The sequence below is a fragment of the Theropithecus gelada genome, chromosome 13 (genome assembly GCF_003255815.1).
Source record: "Theropithecus gelada isolate Dixy chromosome 13, Tgel_1.0, whole genome shotgun sequence".
In the NCBI taxonomy this organism is placed as follows: domain Eukaryota; kingdom Metazoa; phylum Chordata; class Mammalia; order Primates; family Cercopithecidae; genus Theropithecus; species Theropithecus gelada.
This window is the reverse complement of record NC_037681.1, coordinates 40,157,958-40,178,969: the sequence shown is the minus strand read 5'-3', so window position 1 is coordinate 40,178,969 and position 21,012 is coordinate 40,157,958.

The following is a 21,012-nucleotide window of genomic DNA, read 5'->3' as shown; positions in this document are numbered from 1 at the left end:
TTTTTTCAAGGTTTTTGGGTATCCTGGTCTTGAATGCAAACTGCACTTAAAGTTACAACACAGAAAAAATTTTATGCAAATTAATGACTAAACATGAGAGTGCTTCAAAAACAGCTCATGCACAAAACAGATCTAAGAATCCTAAAAGGTCGCCGGGCGCGGTGGCTGAAGCCTGTAATCCCAGCACTTTGGGAGGCCGAGACGGGCGGATCACGAGGTCAGGAGATCGAGACCATCCTGGCTAATACGGTGAAACCCCGTTTCTATTAAAAAATACAAAAAACTAGCCGGGCGAGGTGGCGGCGCCTGTAGTCCCAGCTACTCGGGAGGCTGAGGCAGGAGAATGGCGGGAACCCGGGAGGCGGAGCTTGCAGTGAGCTGAGATCCGGCCACTGCACTCCAGCCCGGGCGGCAGAGCGAGACTCCGTCTCAAAAAAAAAAAAAAAAAAAAAAAAAAAGAATCCTAAAAGGTGCTGCTTCTGGCTTCATCCAAATATGTGGCACGATTCCACTTTGTCTCATGTGATGTTCTCTAACTAGAAACGTGTTGAGTAAATCAGACAGCTCATCTCTGCCTGAAATGGATGCTGAATTTAGTGTGTTTAGGTTAACATATTGCTATGCTAAACAAATTGTTGACAAACGTGGAATAGCTTTTCAAGAGCACAGTGAAAAGTTGACTGAATATTTGCTATTTAAGCTAGGTGTGTAATTTTAACAATTTCTATATAAGTTCACATTTTGGTGTTTTCTGTATTTTTTAAAAGTGACAGTAAATTGTGAGAACAGAATGCCCATAATTTAAAATGGCAGTTGGTAAGAGAAGGAGAGAGAGATTTGTTAAATTTCATATCTAATGTTAGGGGACTTCAAAGGACACTATTTCACTCTACAGAAAGGAAAGAAGGATAAGTATAATTTCTGTTTTTGGAAAAACAAAGCAATTGATACAATTAAAACACATAGTTTATCCTTTTTAAAATCACAAGGTAAAAGAACACATCACGTAGCAAGACAAATTATAAAGCAAGCAACCTGTAAGGAAGCCCTGAAACTGAAATTATGAATGTGGATATAAAAGTAAAATAGGAACACAGCAGTGTGATTCCAGGTTTATATGTGTCATCACAAAATTATAAATACAGCAGTTTAGTGAAGGTCTTATTTTGCACAGAGGATGAAGCTAAGAAATTCAGTAACTTGTGCAAGGTTATGTCCAAAATCCCTATAAATATTTGAAACTGCCTTGGGTATCAATGTTTTTGCTGCTGGCATCAACTCACAGCAGATATGTGGACTATTTTTTTTTTTTTTTGGTACTGATACAAAATTTAAATTGCTCATAAAATGTTTTAGTACCCAGCAAAGTGAGAATCAAAATAATGTTAAAGTACGTTTTTAAATAATGGAATGTTATTGCAATGCCCACATTGCTTGGTGGTCATTTTTCTTATTAAAAACAGACACAAAATATGGTGAAAAGCAGATTAATTTTAAGAGCAAACTCCATTTGGAAACTAGATTGCTACAGCTGCCAATATGTAAATTTTATCTTACGTCAAAAAAAGCATCCAATATTTAGAAATAAGGCAAAAGGATTTGCATGTCATTTCAATATCATACCAGCAGACCCAGTCAACGACTGTTTAATTCTCTCGGGGGGCCGTGTGTGTGCCTTTCTTTGATTTTCTATTTACTCTTGATTAGGGCCCAGACTCTGGGAGGTTGCATATAACTTGCAGATTTTTGTCCAGAGGAGATGCAAATGAACTCTGGTAGAAAAGATAACCCCGAAGGTTTTGGCTGTATTGCCCTGAAGAACTTTAACCAGTTTTGTATTTAACCTAGCAACTTTATTCTCAAATTCTTTCCTCATGGGCCATAAGTATTCAGTTATGCTAATGCTCTTTTACCACGCTGGCGGTTCTCTATTAATGAGTTAAACATTTTTCAGGTTTTCATTCTATATTCTTCTAAGAATCATGCTTAACTTTAAAAAACATTTTGGCCCTACTACTGAAGAAACAACAAAAAACCCTTGGTATGGTTTGGCTGTGCCCCCACCCAAAATCTCATCTTGAATTGTAAGCCCCATAATCCCCTCGTGTCAAGGGAGAGACCAGGTGGAGGTAATTGAATCATGGTGCGGTTTCCCGGATGCTGTTCTTCTGATAGTGAGTGAATTCTCACGAGATCTGATGTTTTTAAGTGTTTGGCAAGTTCCTCCTTCTGTCATTCTTCTTTCTACCGCCCTGTGAGGAAGGCGTCTGACTTCCCCTTCTGCCATGATTGTAAGTTTCCTGCGGCCTTCCCAGCCATGCTGAACTGTGAGTCAATTAAACCTCTTTTCTTTATAAATTACCCAGACTCGGGCAGTTCCTTATAGCAGTGTGAAAACGGACTAATACAACCCTTAAGCAGAATTTATTATTACATAGTCACATTATTTCTAGCAGGAATAAGAGCCAAGGGGGACTGAAAAGCTTCCGGTTTTTTTTTTTCTGTTACCTATTTCTTTTTTTTTTTTTTTTTTTTTTTTTTGAGACGGAGTCTCGCTCTGTCACCCAGGCTGGAGTGCAGTGGCGTGATCTCAGCTCACTACAACCTCCACCTCTTGGGTTCAAGGGATTCTCCTGTCTCAGCCTCCTGAGTAGCTGGGATTACAGGCATGTGCCACCAAGCCCAGCTCATTTTTGTATTTTTAGTAAATACAGAGTTTCACCAGGTTGGTCAGGCTGGTCTCAAACTCCTGACCTCATAATCCGCCTGCCTCGGCCTTCCAAAGTGCTGGGATTACAGGTGTGAGCCACCGTGCCCGGCCCGCCTATATCTTTAAACTATTCAACAATTCTTGTTTGGAGTCTGTGGAGGCTTAATTGAGCTCTGGCTGAAGTATAGGGAAGGTCATCACATTAAATTTAAACACATGCAAAAAGTACTCCTTTTAAAAGTGGCAAAACCTGCAGAATATAAGGTAAAAAGCAGTTCCTGTCTATCCTTCTAGGCCTTTTTCTTTGTACAAATACATGGGCACATGTATGCAGGTATATGCACAGAATTATGGTATACATATTTAGTAATTTAAATCACATTATTTTGAACATTCTTTTGTGTAAGAACTTAGAAGTCTACCTTATTCTGCTTTGACACATAAATTTTAAAGCCGCATGAAAAGTGCTTGCCAATTTCTTGATATACAATTAATACATGGCTATGGTAATAAAAAAATGCAGGAGGTATAAATAAAAAGACCCCCCGCCTTTCATATTTTTCTCTAGAGCTAACCATTTTTAGCCAGAATAACTAGAAACAAAGGGTTAAAGGCTCCCTTTCCTATTGCTGCTAGTCACATCTTAAAAAAATTACTGTTAGTTCTGTTCACCTGAGTGGCTATTCTAGTTTAGAGGAAAAAGCCCCTCTAAAAGACAAGGTCAAATTCAGCAGATAATATAACGTTATAAACTATGAAGGTACCTGTTAGGAGTTGAATTGGGCCCCCCAAAAAGATATGTTGGAGTTTTAACTACCAGTACCTCAGAATGTGACCTTATTTGGGAATAAAGTTATGACAGATCTAATTAGTTAAGAAGATGCAGGTGGAGTAGGGTGGGTCCTTACAGATACCTTGTGTGACTGATGTCCTTACTAGGAAAAGGAAATTTGGACACAGACACTGGGGAGAATGTCTTGTGAAGACAGAGGTTGAGACTGGAGCGGTTCTGCCACAAGCCAAGGAACACTCAGGGATGCCAGAAACTGGAAAAAACAAGGAAGGGTTTCCAGCTCCCCAGGGGTGAGGTCCATCCCCTAGAGGCTTCAGAGGGAGCATGGCCTTGCCAACACCTTGGTTTTGGACTTCCCAGTCTCCAAGACTGAGAAAATTTCTGTTATAAGCCACTCAGTTTGTAGTGCCTTGTTACAGCATTGCTGGGAAACCCAATAAATATTAGTTTCATTTTCAAATGACAGGCTTTTTGCACATGAGCTCTCATGTTTCTGCACCTACAAATGCAACTCTGTTGAAGAAAAGGTGAGCCTTTTGTTAGAACAAACCTGAAAACGAAGACTTCCGAGGCAGGGGAGGGGAAAGAAGGGGCTATTATTCCTTTATCTGATCATGACCCTCACTGGATCAGGAGAGGAACCCATGACTAAGCACCGTATAGAACATGCTCGTTGCTCTGGCTGCCTGCTGAGAAATTCATAACCACCCTATGTGGCTTCGAGACACTCAACTCTTGGAGAACTGAGGCTTCTCTGACTTGAGATTGGAAAGGAAAAGTGGGAGTCACTTCATGCTGCCGAACAACAAACCATTACTAACAAGCCAGGTGAAAAAATAACCCAGTTGGCTGAGCAGGCAGGATTGGGAGCTGTCAGTCTGGGACTCGCAGAACAATAATTATTTCCATTATGAAGACTGGCTGCCAGTAGACTTACTGGAACTGCACCAGCCTCTTGCTTGGGGAGGGTGGGGTGGAGGCAGACGGAGTGAGGCGCCTGCATGCAGGGCCCCAAGCCTCGGTCTGTCACTCATCTGTGACAATGGCCAGTATCTACTCCTCTATCCTTGCTATTCTCAATCCCACTGCTCTGTCTGTGCTCAAGTTTCTCTCCCAGAATATAGCCTTTTCATTTATTTAAATCCTGCTCATTCTTCAGGGACCAGCCCAAGTCCCAGGAGCTACCATTAACCTTCCCTGCCAATATCAACCCAAACTCATCTCATTCTCTAACTTCCATCGCACTCTGGTCTAGATGGAGCACCCTTGCTACTGAATGGGGACCATGGACTGGCAGCATTGGCATCACCTGGGAGCTTGTTAGAAATGCAGACCCCCAGCCCTGTACCAGACCTGCTGAATCAGCTTACACTTTACCCAGGCCCCCAGACTTAGTGTGGTTCGTATACACATTAAGGTATGGGGAGCACTGTCTGTAGCACTGGTTCTCAGCGCATGATCTATGGACCAGCAGCACCTAGGACGGTGTTAGAACTGCAGAATATCGGCCCTACCCCAAACCAAGTGAATCCAGCCATCTGTGTTTTAACAAGGCCCCTGGGGAGTCTAAGGCACACTCAAATTTGAGCACTACTTCCAGTTCATCTGGCCCAGCATCTAATTCCAGGATGCTTTTCCATTTCATGTGTTTGTCTCCCTCTTCAAGATGTGGACCCCGAAGGCAGGAGCCATGCTGGTTGTCTCTCTGGCACTCAGACCAGTTTCAACAGGGTGATTGACGCCCCAGGGTAACTGATCAGTTTTCCTTTCCCCTCCCTGCCCTGTACAAGCACAAGGGAGTCTGGGGAGAAGGAGAGAGGAAGAAAGGGCTGATGGAAGATGACCTTCTTTTGTTTTCCCGAGTCTCTCAAGGGTTTGAGGTTTTTGTGGGAGGTTGGGGCACATTATACTGCTTCTCTCAAATTGGAGACCATTGTTACCATGTAATTTTATGTTGTGGCCTGACTTGATCCAGAATTCTGTCTCCAATAGTTTTATGTGGGTTTTCTCCCTGGAAAAAGTTTTTATTGCGATTGAGCAAATAAAGCAATGTTGGCTAACTGTTCCCTTTTCTGGATCGATATGTCCTTCATCTGGGCAAGTGGCAGTGGCCAGCTCCTCTGGCTTGCAGGACCAGCAAGGAAGATTTTCAGACGTGACTAATGTATAGGCTCCTTGGACTTCCTACTCATGAACTCTCATAAAACGCGCTTTGTTCCATCATCGTCAATTAACACAGCAGCAAGCAGTCCTGGGCTGGGGAGTAGCCGGGCCTTGCCTTTAGTGCGCTTCCTCCTTGGGCTGGCTGTGAGCTTTCAGATAGCCAGACGTAATTTCTTTTGAATTGCTTAATGGACATACAATTTTAATCAGTCATAGGACACTTGAGTGGGAAGGAACTAGAGAAATCATCTACTTCTTTATTTTACAGGTAAAGGTTCTGGCTTAAAGGTTATGCAGTTGGTTAACAGAATTATGACCACATCTAGCCCTTCCGGTTCTCAGTTTAAGAATAATAGTGATTTCCAGTTAGTGAAGCATTCCCCGGTGTACACTTACTTTCATTAATCCTGATGGCAAACCTTAGAGCTATTTCAAGATTCAATTTTGTGCCCAGGATCATCCTCCCAGATTGGAGTCCCATGGGCCCAGCCCTGTGATGAAATATGCAAAGGCCCAGAAACCTAATTTGGAGAAGAATGTTACAGGCACTGAAGACATCCTGCAGTAGACAGGACACCCCAAGGTGCAGCTAAGTTGCAGGGCGCATGTCTCCAGCTGGAGCTGTGGGAATGAAAGCTGGCATAAAGAATGTTGGGACAAGGGACATAGACCTAATCACATTTCAAATGCTGCTTGTAATCTGACTTACAATCATGGGAAGGAGAATGGTGATTTCACACAAAACCTCAGGTACTGAGGACAGCAACCTACCTGGAATAGGGGGTGGGGAAACTGGAGAACCTTCCAGCAAGACAAATGCCTGCCATTTCCATGTGTCCCCAAGTAAGCCTCATGACATTCTTTCAAGACTGACATTATTTCTGTTTTACTAAAGGGACAATCAGAGAGTTATGTTAGACTGGAGTCAAAGCTAGAGGGTCCCAGATTCTTTTCCTTAAACCTAAGCTCCGTGGAGGGTGACCAACTTGCCCCATTTTGCCCAGGGCTCAGTTTTGAAACAAAGTCTCGCATCCTGGGAAGCCCCTCGGCTCAGGGCAAGCCTTGGTCCTCCCTCTTTTTGCCCTGGAGGGAATAGGAGTTCTTGACAGGCACCGTCCTGGCCTTGCAGGGCCTGAGTTCAGCCTGTTTTGCTCAGCTGATTGGCGCCTGGCACCAGGGCAGGGCTGGCTGCTTGGTTGGGGTAGAGGGGGGATGTGGCCCACAGCCCCGGGCAGGCTGCTGCTCTGCCAGCTGCTGTCACACCCCATTTTACTGTGGAATGCTGGTCACCAACAGGAGAGTGCCGCCTGCCTGGTTCTACTTTAATTCACGCCTACAAGAAGTGGAACATGAGGGAGAAAACAGGAAGACAAGTGACTCAGCCATCAGAGAAGCCAATCCCCGCTGTTTCTGCCTCGGGCCAAATTTAGGTGCAAGGGTCAAAAACTTACTCAGAATTAGCTCAAGTCAAAAGGAACATTAAGGATACAAGTTTCATGGAAACAGGAACAACTTTCATGTCCCAGGCATTAGCAGAATGTGGAGGGGACTGCTTGCCCACCGGTCCTCCCCAACCCAGCCTCTCTGGTGTCCTGAGAGGCCCAGTAAACAGCATTGGGTTTTGAACCAAATGGTAATGCAGACAGGCAGATCCAGAGGGGATGTTGGGCTTCTTTGGGAATAGGACTGGGTTGCAGGATGCAGCTTAGAGGGGACACTCCAACAACAGAGCCTCAGAATTCGGACATGGTCCTGGATGTGGCAGGCACTGCCATGAGGGCAGGGGAGGGTGTGGGCGGCAGCTGCTGCTGCTCAGGTAAGGTTTATGGTAAGAAGGAGATGAGCTGCACAGACTCTGAAAGCAGGCACCCCCAGGAGAGTGAGGGGAGACAGGAAGGGGCTGAGCTATGCAGCTTGTTTTTTTCTTTTTTTTTTTTTACACTAACCCACACCATCCCCTCCCCCTAGCATCAGGGAAGTCACTGTGTCTGCCCCAGGGTGGGGCAGAGAGAAGAGAGAGGGAAGAGGCAGAGAGATGGTAGGGATGTCATAGCTAGTAGAGGTCCACACCCATGGCAGGAGATAGGAGTTGGGGGAACAAGCATTTCTCCTTCCCCCCCGCAGTTCTTGGCCCCGGACTCCAGCTGTCATAGCCTTGATTCCTGGCTGACACCTGGACTACTGTGTGTTATGCCCTTGGCTTCTCCTGCTTATAGAGCTCTGACCTGTCCAGGTGGCTCCAGATTGCAACTTCCTTACTGAGGCCTCTCACTCCTCTCAGAGGTGTTTTCTCTTCTCTGTACACTCACATCCATCAGATTGTACCAAGGGCCTTTTGCTTTTTAAAGCAGTTCGGGTTCTAGTCCAATGAGGACATGCAAATTCTATCTTATTAGGGGTCCCTTAAGGGCCTCTTTTCTGTTCTTTTGATGCTCTTGGTATTTCTAAAATCCTGATAATGAACTGGGGCCTGAGGTCCTCAGTGGGGGAGAAGCCAGCATATTGAAGCCTTTATGGCCCAGCAGGAGTCCTGGCTGGGACTTGGAGACCTGGCTGTCTTCACCACCAAGGCCAATGGGTACACCCCCCACTTCCCAGCCCTTACAGCTAACCAGTACCTGATGCTCAGCTAGGTTAGCAAGAGGGACCACCCGCTTTAACAGTGAGAAACATTGCCCTTCTGAGACGGCTGTGTAGGCCACGAAAGAGTGTGGGCCGAGTTGAGATCTCAGTCCATTACAGCATGATCTGGAAAGGAGGCAGACTCCGTAACTGGGCTCTAGGGAACCATTCTTACCACCCTCCTTGGAGGCTGCCTCAGGGTCTGGCCAGGAAGGGCCCCAAACAAGAGGCCTACATCTAAGGCCATCAGCGCACACAATGGGGAAGAAAGTCATGCCAGAGAATCTCTAAGTCAGACTGTGTTCTATGGACTCCCAGCACAGAGCATTTACCCAGGGGGTGGAGATGGTCACACAGATGTCACTGAAAGACTCATGTGGAGAAGTGGGACAACCTGGGCTTGACAAGTAGGACAAGTCATAAGAAAGAGTAGGGAGGCTGCAGGCAGACGTGTTCCAAGTGCTCATTGAGAGCTCAGAACTCTGGGCAGCACTTAGGGCTACGGTGGTACCAGGGCAGTTTTCTCCTCCACTAAATGCCTCTAGGATGCAATAACCATTCTTGCTTTCTTCCTTGCTAGTAATAGGTCTGCTGGCACTTGACAAGCCAGGCAACACGGCTTAAGTCAGGCATCTCATTTCACTAAAATTCCAACAGGCTTCAAGGGCCTCTGCAGCAGAGTGCCAGGAGTTGTCCCTTGTTTTAGGAGAGGCAAGATCAGTGAAATAGAACACTTCCAACAGAACAGTGGGGCTGACATGTGCTGGGTTAAATGTGCTTATTACACTGGGAATCTGTTGTCACGTGTCATTCATGGAATGATGTACAGGTCATCTTGGACAGGACCAGCACAGTGGCCATCACCATGACCAGGAAGCAAGATGGCCAGCCAGGGCCACAGCCAGTACCTTCAGGTACTGTTCCTTAAGGAGGAGGAAGGCAGAGTTGCAAGGGCGGCAGGGGCTCATGTGACATGCTTTCCACAGTTCCCACTCAGATCTTGATCTTCTGGCTTATGGGCATATAAGTCCTGGAGTCACTGGAACCAGAGCCAGATGGTCAAGTGCTCTCTTGTGGCCTGAGTTCAAGGTGTGTATGGAGTGAGGGAGTCACTGAGGCAGGAGGACTAAGATCTGGGTTCATATGACCTCTATTCTAGGACTGTCTCCTAGAAGGGTAATCAGACTTGTTAAATGTTTCATAAAACGCCTGAAAATTATCATAGCCAGACACTAGGCAAGTGTGATGGGCAAGAGCCAGGGGTTTTTGGCCAAAGAGCTCTTAGAACTCACTCAGCTCTGGAAGAAAGGCCTCTTCAAGAGTTCCTCAGGCTGAGACGTAGGCATGATGTGCAGAGTGCTGTTCAGGACTTCTGCAGGAGGGTGCCATCTGGTCAGGACTTAAGGCAGCTTTCAGAAGGTTGACTTTGTTTGGAGGGACAGAAGGAGAAAGTGCAGAGGACTTTGTGGGCAGGACCTTTGGGGCGAAATGTCTCAGTGTTGCTACTGGATACGTGGCTAGGGGCCTGCTCTTACCTCCTCCTCTCTCCTCTGGATAGTACTGGCCACTACAATGCCCATCAGGGTCCAAGTGTAGGCAGGATTGGGTCAGGTGGTACAGATACACCTGAGAATAGAAGTGGGTGAACAGCAGAAGACTAAGCATTACAGCAGGACAAACCTTAAGGGGCCAAGGATCTGGAAGCTTCCACAGCATCTCAAGCTCTGTGCAGGCAGAGGCCATTCTGTTCTAGCAGGAACAAAAGTTCCCATGTCAGGGCCTTGGGAAACCAAGAGTGACCCAACACCAATTTCTTCCCACCCACACTTTGTCCTAAGACAGAAGCCTTATGGGACCTCATCCCACCTGGCTTTAGTAAGAGGGCAGGCTTTCTTCAAGGAGACAAGAGGAGGAGTTAAAGTGTGAGAATGGGATGGGGAAGACAATGAGCTTCCTCCTGCATGTAGGCATGAAATGGGGTTATTCTGAGGGTGCTGGTCGGGAATGAGTCAGTTTCCTTTCCTATTAGGAAGTCTACTTACTGGATGCTTTACTATTACTTCTGAAGTCTTCAGTGACTTTAATGTTAATGCTCCATTTTGCAGAAGGTGGTAAGGTTCAAAAAGGAGACGTGACCTGTTTAGGTCACACAGTCAACAACTGACTAAGCAGAGGATCAGCTAGGGTCCCACTCATGCTACACTGCCCTGTCCCCACCCTCCATGCTTAATCTGGTTACCAGTTGCCATCTGTCAGACTTGACTTCTAAATGTTGATGCCAAGTCACCAAGCAGGACCTGTCATCCAGATCTCTTTATAAAAGTCTAGGAAGTACTTGGGACCTGGGGCTCCCAGGGACTTTGCTCAGTGTCCTCATACTGGCCATATAACTGGGAATCTAGGTTCCTATTTAGCCCTTTCTGGTTCTCTGAGATCTCACCTCTTTGAATCTGGATGCCACAAACTTCACCAGCTTCTTGATCAATGAGGGGTTTAGGACCCTCTCACCCTGGGAGATAGGGGAAAAGTCTACCTCCAACAGGTTATTCTTTTTGCAGCTGTCAGGAAGAATTTGGAGACAAACAAGGAGTGAGGCACTCTGGAGAAACCTTGTGTCCATTCCAGTAGTTATCCCAGGACTGGTGAGGACTAGCTGACCCTTTCTTATACACAAGGAAGTGTGAGTAGGACTGGGGCAGGGGCTTGAGGCTATTAGAAGTCAGGGGAAGTTCCTAACTGAGAAGCTGCACAGAAGTGATGGAAGTCTCTTTTGGTAGGCTCAGATGACACTCAGATCTATTGGGAGATTGGGTCCTGTATTAGTCCCTTCTCACACTGCTATAAAGAAATACCCGAGACTGGGTAATTTATAAAGGAAAGAGGTTTAATGGATTCACAGTTCTGCATGGCTGTGGAGGCCTCAGGAAACTTACAATCATGGCAGAAGGCAAATGAGAAGCAGACACCTTCTTCGCAGGGTGGTAGGACAGAGTGAGTGCAAGCAGGGGACATGTCAGACACTTATAAAACCATCAGATCTTGTGAGAGTCACTATCATGAAGAACAGCATGGGGGAAACTGCCCTCATACCTCCACCCTTGGTCCCACCCTTGACATGTGGGGATTGTGGGGATAATTCAAGATGAGATTTTGGGTGGGGACACAGCCTAACCATATCAGGTCCTCACTTTGGGGATCTTGCTCTGGCACATAAGATATTCTTACAGAATCTTGGGCTATATCTGGTAGGGTTGGGGTTCTGGTTCTGCCCTCTCAGCTGCTAGCTGAGGATACATACTTATTTATTATGACATTCCACTGGGGGCTGCCATCAAATTCTGGTGACTCTGACACCCAACACTTGTCCAGGAGTAATTCTGCTGAGGCATCTGCAAAGCTCATCAGTTCTGCCTCAAAGAGTGTTGACTATGGCTGATTCACAATGACCATCTCCCCATGGTGAAACTGAATGACTCATCTTAAGAGAGGAGGGGCTTGGTGAACTCATGGACAACTTTCTTCTTCTGCCCTTTGTTCCCCAAAGTAAACTCCAGAACACCCCTTACCTTTAGCTACTCTTGCCTGGATCTCCAGTGTCTGTCTGCTCCCTCCGAGGCCCTGCTGAATGAGAGAATGTCAAGCCTAGGGCACCCAGGCAGAAATACTCAGAGTTCTCCCTCTGTTCCCCAGCCACCCCTTGACCTTGGATCTGGGACTGCCATACCACCGTGCCATCTCCTGGTGGCACAACAGCTTTCTTCCTCCACCCATCCTTGTGCCTGTCCTCTTGGGCCAATGTTTTTTTAACTGAGTAGTAGCAGAGCAGCATCAGCCTAGGACAAGCATGGAGGCAAGATCAGGCTCACTGGTTTGTAGAACTGCAGAGCAAGAAAGGACTCAAGGGAACTCTAGTTCATGGACAAGATGAGGCAAAGAGACTCTGGACCAGGGGGACAAAGAGACTTCAAAGTCTCAACTTCGGAATGACAGCATTGGGGCTTGAGGCTGGAAGAGATAGTCTACTATCTGTTCTGCTGGTCTTCTCCATTGGTTGGTGGGCTATGTGCATGGTGGATCATGATCTAGTTATGCGATGATTTGTTTCTAGCAACATTGCTTAGTCTATCAAAGAAGAAGGTCTGTCAATATTACTCCAATTTATATCATACCTCCAATATAATAAGTATTAGGTAAGGAAGTAAAATAGGACATCAAAAATGAAAAAGAACATGGAAACTGAAGCATTTTGGGGCACTGTCACTGATGTTTTGAGTTCCTGCTGCAAACTATACATTGGGATTCTCTTCCCTAGTCAGCTGGAATTTCCTGAGGAGGGGGGTGGGGACAACAGTGAGATGAAGTTCAGGGGCACAGGTGACTTCCATTCATACAGCGGCCATCTCACCTGTAGTCTGGATAGCTCGTAATTGTGGGCCAGCCCTTCACAGCAAGGGTTTCCTTCTCATACATGATTCCCTTTTCATATATAATAAAGTCACCTTCAAACTAAATAACCCAGGATTTTAGAGCGTATGGAGAACACGGGTGATATGGTTTGGCTGTGTCTCCACCCAAATCTCATCTTGAATTGTAGCTTCCACAATTCCCACATGTTGTAGAAGGAACCCAGTGGGAGGTAATTGAATCATGGGGGCAGGTCTTTCCTGTGCTATTCTTGTGATAGTGAATAAGTCTCATGAGATCTGATGGTTTTGTAAAGGGGAGTTACCCTGCACAAGTTCTCTCTTCTCATCTGCTGCCATGTGAGACATGCCTTTCACCTTCTGACATGATCATGAGGCCTCCGCAGCCACGTGGAACTGTGGGTCCATTAACCCTTTTTCTTTTGTAAATTGCCCAGTCTCAGGTGTGTCTTTATCAGCAGTTTGAAAACGGAACAATACCACAGGACTGAGAAGCAAAAGCTTAGATGGTACACTAAGGCCTGGCAGGAGCAGGTGGCCCTTTTGCCTTACTCACCCTCACTGAGATAACACGGCTGGTGATGTCAAACCGGAAGGCAGCTTGGTTCTTGCTAGACTCTGTTGGCTTACAGGTGTGGTCCTTCAGTGTGGCCTTGCACATGTCAATGGAAGGGTCTGTGGCCATCATGGTAGAGATGGCCACAGTCCCACTAGGGAAGCACACTAGGAACACAACCATAGTTCTCACAACCATCCTGTTTCCAGCCATATTTTGATCAAAGCCTGTTCTCTATTTTATCTGGCAGTCCTTGGACTGGGCTGGACTAGGCCTCTATGCTGCTCCTTGAGGTAGGACTTGGCTCCTGACCCCAGGGCTTGTCACAAGTGACCTCAGACATACCCATTAAAAATGTATTCTTAGGCCATCAAGTAGGTTGTGGATAAATATTGAACTTCGTTCATTTTTATATGTATTATTTGAGGGGCGGAAGGCAAAACCTGGATACTACCACATGAGGTATGGTGATCGGGCTGGGGGCCCTGCCTTCAAGAAAGTCAGCTCAGGGCCGGGCGCGGTGGCTCAAGCCTGTAATCCCAGCACTTTGGGAGGCCGAGACGGGCGGATCACGAGGTCAGGAGATCAAGACCATCCTGGCTAACACGGTGAAACCCTGTCTCTACTAAAAAAAATACAAAAAACTAGCCGGGCGATGTGGCGGGCGCCTGTAGTCCCAGCTACTCGGGAGGCTGAGGCCGGAGAATGGCGTGAACCCGGGAGGCGGAGCTTGCAGTGAGCTGAGATCCGGCCACTGCACTCCAGCCTGGGCGACAGAGCGAAACCCCGTAAAAAAAAAAAAAAAAAAAAAAAAAAAAAAAAAGAAAGTCAGCTCAGAAGAGAAAATAAAGAAACAGTCAAGGACAAGTAACTAGTGGAAGACAGAATATGATTATGGCTCTGATTACGAGAGTTCAAAAGGAAAAAGTTGCGGGAGAGGGAAGAACCAGAAAGGAGATCCTCTGGTTGGTAGGCTATGTGGTTACAGGAGAAACAGCATTTGAAATGGGTTCTGAAGCCTAAGACTTCACATAGGAGGTGAGGGGGGTTAGTTTTCCCCTAGAAGGTATGGATGTGACACATAGCAGTGTGAGCTGGTCTCGATCATCTCCCCAGAGGGTAGAGACCAGTGAGCCCGGAAAATCTCACCAAGGCAGATGCACAAGGCCTTCTTCATGCAGGATGGGGGCGGTGCTGTGGTTCTAGACTGGGATCAGCAGGGTTGGGAGGTGGGACAAAGCATCATGGGGACCCAGAAGCCCGGCTTCTCACCAGTGAGGTCTGAAGAGGGATAAATGCATGGCAGCTGGTGTCCCATGTAGAGCTCCCAACAGGAGAGCAGGTCAGTTACTGGGATGGTCAAGTATAGGTTCTCACTGTCACAGGTGCCAATGACCTGGGGAAGTTCTGTGAAAAGTACAGAATGGGTAAATGGGACTCAGGTTGGGGTCCGATTCTCCTTATTGTCCAGCCTTGGCATACCAAGACTGAAGAACCTTGTTGGAGGCCTATTCTTTCCCAAGTATTCATTTCTCATCACTCCCCTTTGGCCCTTTTACTTTTCCTCTGGAGCCCTAGTGTGAAGTCCCTTAAGTGAGATGGCTTTTATTTTTGATTCAGTATCTCACTCTCGCCCAGGCTGCAGTGCAGTGGCACAATCATAGCTCCCTGCAGCCTCCATTTCCTGGGCTCAAGCGATCCTCCCGCCTTAGCCTCACGAGTAGATGGGACTACAGGCGTGTACCAGCATGCCATGGTAATTTTAAAATTTTTTTATAGAGACAGGGTCCCACTATCTTGCCCAAGCTGGTCTTGAACCTTCGGGCTCAAGGAATCCTTCTGCCTAGGCCTCCCAAAGTGCTGGGACTATAGGAACCACCTTGGTCAGCCCAAGAAGCCTCCTTTTTTTTTTTTTTGAGATGGAGTTTCATTCTTGTTGCCCAGGCTGGAGTGCAATTGCGTGATCTCGGCTCACTGCAACCTCCACCTCCAGGGTTCAAGAGGCTCTCCCACCTCAGCCTCCTGAGTAGCTGGGACTACAGATGTATGCCACCACTCCTGGCTAATTTTTGTATTTTTAATAGAGACAGCGTTTCACCATCTTGGCCAGGTTGGTTTCAAACTCCTGACCCCAGGTGATCCACCCCGCTCAGCCTCCCAAAGTGCTGGTACAGGTGTGAGCCACCGTGTCCGGCCAAAGTCTCCTTTTTTTTTTTTTTTTTTTTTGAGACACTGTGTCACCCAGGCTGGAGTACAGGGGTACAAACAGGCTCACTGCAACCTCTGCAACTTGGGTTCAAGCAATTCTTGTGCCTCCTGGGTAGCTGTGATTACAGGCGTGTGCCATCACGCCCTGCCTTTTATTTTTATTTTTTATTTTTAGTACAGATGGGTTTTCACCATGTTGGCCAGGCTGATCTCGAACTCCTGGCCTCAAGTAATCCACCTGCCTCAGCCTCCCAAAGTGCTGAGGTTACAATGTGAGCCACTGCGCATGGCCGAGAAGGCTGCTTTTTTAAACAAAAGGCTTATCTCGTGGGAAGTCAGTAGGAGAGCCAGGGATGGGGAAGCAGTTCTGGCACTAGATCAGCAATGGCAGTTTCTCGGGTCACAGCTGTGTGAGGTCTGTGCTCTCAGCCTTGGGTTCTGAAGTGTAAGCTTTTGGTTAAGACAGTGGGGAGACAGGGGACTTGGGCTCTGGTCCAGCTCCATACCATGCCAGCTGTATGATGGAGCTCCTCTCAGAGCCTAATGCCACCTTGAGTTCTACCCATCTTGCAGAGCTGTGGGGCTCAGAAGAGAAGGACTCCATCTTTGGAGAGCATCTTGGTGTTCAACATGCTTTCACTCTTCAGCCTCCTTAGAGGGGGCCAGTAGTTGGAGAAAATGAGGATTGGATAATGCTAAGCTCCTTGCCTAAAGTTCGCAGTGGAACCAGGATTCAGACCCACTAAAGGGCACCCTGAAAGTGCTTGGAGGATAGAACAGTGCCATCTGTGTGGCAGCAAGCCTTCAACACTAGAATCCTAGTGACCTTAAGAGGATGACACCTAGCAGAGCTATAGGAAGGAAGACAATATACCTGTTTTCTTACTTCCTGGAGATGTAAAACCTATAGGCAGAGGCCTAGTCATAGGCAAAAGATGACTCGCCTGAACCTCCCTGTTCTTCTTATATCCTTTCCCTGCTATCTCTACATTGGGTACCTAATGACCTTGCTGGGAAGAAGGCCATGTCTGATATATACCAAGGTCTTGATACCACTGGCTACCCTTACGATGACCTTGACATGAGAAGTCTACCAAGGTTAACATTTCAGGGGTGGTGGCACCTGGGAGGGAAGACTGTATGGGGCACCTTGAGTCCTGTTCATGTCATTCCTGGCATGATTTAAGTGAAGTCTAATTGCTGATTGTATGAGCAGCCACCCATTCTCTGTTATTACTTTATGTGTCTTCCAACAGCTGCTTCTATACTGGGCTTCCGATCCCAGCGTGCAGACAAGCCACTTACGAGGAGTTAGTTCTGTGTAGCCCCAGTGGGAGCCCCCCCATGGGAGGGGCTTCCACAGCCGTTGTTTGGGCAGAGCCAATGCAACTTGTTGGGCACCAAGACCATCTATGAGTCCAGGACCAGCACCTTACTTGGTGTACTTACCAACATCCTCGAAAGTATATTCCACTTCTGCAGGATAGGAGAATGGTTTCCCATCTGGACCCACGCTCAGTATATAGTTCACGTGGAGGACATAGTAGGTTTCATTCCTGTTCATGTACTAGAAGACATCACAGGAACAGTCTGCAAGTGATGGATAGAGTAAAAATAAGTAATTCAAAATCTAAGCTGTTAGAACCTTAAAACATTTTGAGCCTTAAGGGAATGTGATTATAGGACCTGAGCCACAGAAACATACATGCAGCTGTAACCTTTGTTTCTGATTACAGATTGGTCATTTTTCTTACCTACACTTTTGTAAAATGTTGTAAACGACTAAAGGGTGCCAGGGAAGACCACTTCCCTCTTAACTGTTGATATTCAGTACAGACTAACTTCCCTCTTTCCTCTTCCACACAGAGACTTCGTGGCTATGGGATTGTCTAAGATGGAATGTTAACTACTCTTAAATTGGAAAGGAAATGAAAACAAGCTGTAAAGAAAACAAGCTTATTTAAAAGAAAACAAACTAAATTGTAACTCATACAGTAGCCTTGTATAGAAAATGATAAAATCCTACTAAATTTCTTTGTTTTTTGCCTATATAAGCAAGACCTTAACTTTTAACTTCGGAGCACTTACTCCATTTCTCTGAAGTCTGTTTCCTGTATGATCATTCCCAGCTTTTTGCTTGAATAGACTCTTTAAAACTGGATTCTGATCCTTTCAATTATTTCAGGTTGACAATAGCTTAGAGCCATGCTGAGCAAAAGGCTGCTGAATTTACAAAGCTACTTCTGGGTAGTGACCCTAGCACAGTCTCCTACCCCCTTACAGCATCTGCTCAGGCTGGACAGCATAGCAGAGTAGGCCCTGTCCTTGTGTGCCCACCACCTGGATGGGGGGCTTGAGACCTCAATCCGATGAGGATGTCCACTCTGGTCACGCACTTGAGTGGCTACTGGTCTCTCCTTTACAGCGTTTCAAACTGCTCCAGCCTGCCAAGCTAGATTAGATAAGACATGCTCATGTAATTCAATGACCTGTGAGGGTGGGATGGGTGAGAGCTCTGCCTATGAAGTATGTTACCTGCCCAGCAGGTAACACTATCTGGTAAGCTGTCCGCTGGGCAGAGGATCTGTCCAAACTGACAGCTTCTTACATGGACATGAGCACTAGCTTACTTCTTTAATCAGATTTGTGTCATCAAGGACACTTCAAGCACAAACCCTTGTGTTCCATCTGGAAAGGGAATTTCCCAAATCTTATACCCAGGTTCATCCACTTCTGAAATAGGATAGGGCACAGTTCTGATCCCTATTGCCACTAACTGGTCACCAGGGAAGACAGCTCCAAAGGTGATGCTGAAGAGTCTTGCCTAGGGACTATGTCTGTTGGAAGTTCTCATCTGTTACAGGCCTGTGGTTTACCAGCAACAGACTCTCCCAGTCTCCCTTAATTAAGTCTTCAGAGCTAAGAGCATCCTGTTTTCTCTTTCATGTGAAGGGACTAGAAAGGACTAGGGGTGTCTGTGTCCTTCGATAATCTTCTCCCCTATCCCCTCAAAGATGCTCTTGTCTCTTAAAGAGTCAATTCTTCCTTAGCCAGTAACTCAAGAACAAGGCTGAGTGGGGAACCACAGGAAGGATGGGATCAGTGAGGGCCATTGTGAGAACATAAGCCCATTCATAAACCCGAGGGCAACCCAGCAGCATGGGTCAAGAATTGTCAGCCATTCCTCATGCAAATAACCACTAACGTACTAGCCTTTCCATCCCAGGTTAGAGTGCAATTTACCCAGCTTTGTCCCTTTGTATGTTGGCTTAAGTAGCTGAACACAAAAAAAGTAAGCTCGCATGTGAGGGCTAACCACAGTCTTCTTTGTGTAGATTATAGGCTCATGGAGGTCAAAAGAATCCTTACTACTGTTGTCTCTCCTCAGGACCGAAAGTTATCCAATCACATGAGAGTCTGAATGATAGTTTCCCCCCCACCCCGCACTGGGAGACAGAGTCTTGCTCTGTTGCCCAGGCTGGAGTGCAGTGGCATGATCTCAACTCACTGCAACCTCTGCCTCCTAGGTTCAGGTGATTCTCCTGCCTCAGCCTCCTGAGTAGCTGGGATTACAGGCGTGTACCACCAAATCCAGCTAATTTCTGTATTTTTTAATAGAGATTGGGTTTCACCATGCTGGCCAGGCTGGCCTCGAACTCCTGACCTCAGATGAACTGCCTGCCTCAGTCTCCCAAAGTGTTGGGATTACAGGCGTGAGCCACTGTGCCCGGCCTGAATAATAGTTCTAAAGGAATGTCTATATCATGTTTTTAAGCTTTATTTAGATGATAGGCTAGAAAGTTGATGTTCTGAGGCTTTTACTTCTAAATATCAAGATCATACTTTTGACAGAAGTGTGACTCCACGTACCCAGCCCTTAGTTACAGCCTACAAGTGATCAGAACTCAAACTGAATCAGTCTATGGGCATATTGAGGCCTAAAGGTAGAAGCTGGCCCAGATGGGATGGGCTGTACTTGCTAAAACTTGAGCCTCTGTGCCAAGTCAGTATTCCTGCTGTGCACACTAAGATGTAGCAGGCACTCTCCCCATGGTCCTCTCTAGGGCTTAGTTCACACCAAAGGATCATCCTAAGCCTGCATGCCTTCAGCTAAAGTGGCAGGGAACATAGTAACACTGAACCTTGTGGGCATGAAAGGCGTTCTGTTTTGACTACCATCAACTTGGTCACATGCCAATCAGTGACCACCTGTGCTCCAAGAGTAGGTGGATGCTATAGCTTGCACCACAGACACCATGATGTCACTCTAGGAGAAACAAAGAGGCAGCAGATGAGAGGTGCACTGTGGATGAGGCACTTCGCCAACTGCCTTCCCTAGAAAACCATCGCTGGCCACCCAGTTGGGATTGAGACAAATTTCTAGCTGGAGTTACAGTTGTGATGTTATACCACCCCATGAGATCACACCTGGGTCCTACCCAGGGGCACTCTTTAGAGAGAGGCGGGTATCGAGTTACGTTAAAACCTAGAGAAGATGATAGAGGAGTTGAGATGAAATAAACTTCCTGTAAGACCAGATGCCTCAATCCTGAAAACATTCATCTATTTGCTCCCACATTCATCTATTTGCTCCCTGGGACATGGCCATTTTGGTTAGAATTGCTCATAAAGATAAAAGCAGGCTTAAGCTATTTGACCAAGCTGAGATTACTTTTGCATCAACCTAATAGTAATCTGTGCTCAGAGCTCACAAATGTCAGTTAAAGAATGTCCTCCTGATCTGTCTCCTCTCTCGCTCTCCCAAGGGTTAGAGTGGGGTAGAAGAAACTCACCCAGGTGACTTCAGCCTCGTTGCTGGAATAGGGCTAATGCAGGAACATGCAGACCCCAGAGCTGTTGAAGCCATAGCCCAGATCGGCCACGTGGATCACCAGCATAACCTTCCTCCCTGTGGGATGCTGGAACACCAACTGCTACAGCTTGTAAGTGGTTCCTGAGCCTGGCAGACAGAAGCAGGGTTGACCATGCAATCAAGTTTGAGATCTAAGGAGTTGAATGCAAGGCAGGAAAAAGGGACTTGTTCACTCACTTGTTCTTACAAAAAAGAGGTACTTGCTTCTCTCACCTCCTCTCAAATGTAAGGCAACCAGATCTTTTACTAAGTTGATAAGAGAACACTAAAAGGCCCAAAGATCAAGGCTGACTGGAATCTCCCCGCAAAAATACTAGACACAGGGCCACTGCTTGGAGTCATGCAGGCTGTACAAGCTTGTGTATTCACAAGCTGTGAGTACACAGCTGTACTCAGCAACCCTCACTGTCCCTCTACCCCCTGGCTCGGTGTGAGCAGGGATCAGAGGACAGGACTGGCAGAAGAGGCTCCCAGTTGGAGGCAAGACTGGCAAAGACAGGGGCACCTCCCCAGGTAGGCAAGATGAGACAGGTGGGGCTCCTGTCTCCAGGATCTCAATAGGCTACAGGGAATTTGAAGACTGTGATGTCGCCTGCAGGCTACCTGCAACTGTATGGGAGTGGTGGGCAGGTCCATCTGGGCTGGCCAGGGATTGCTTGGTCA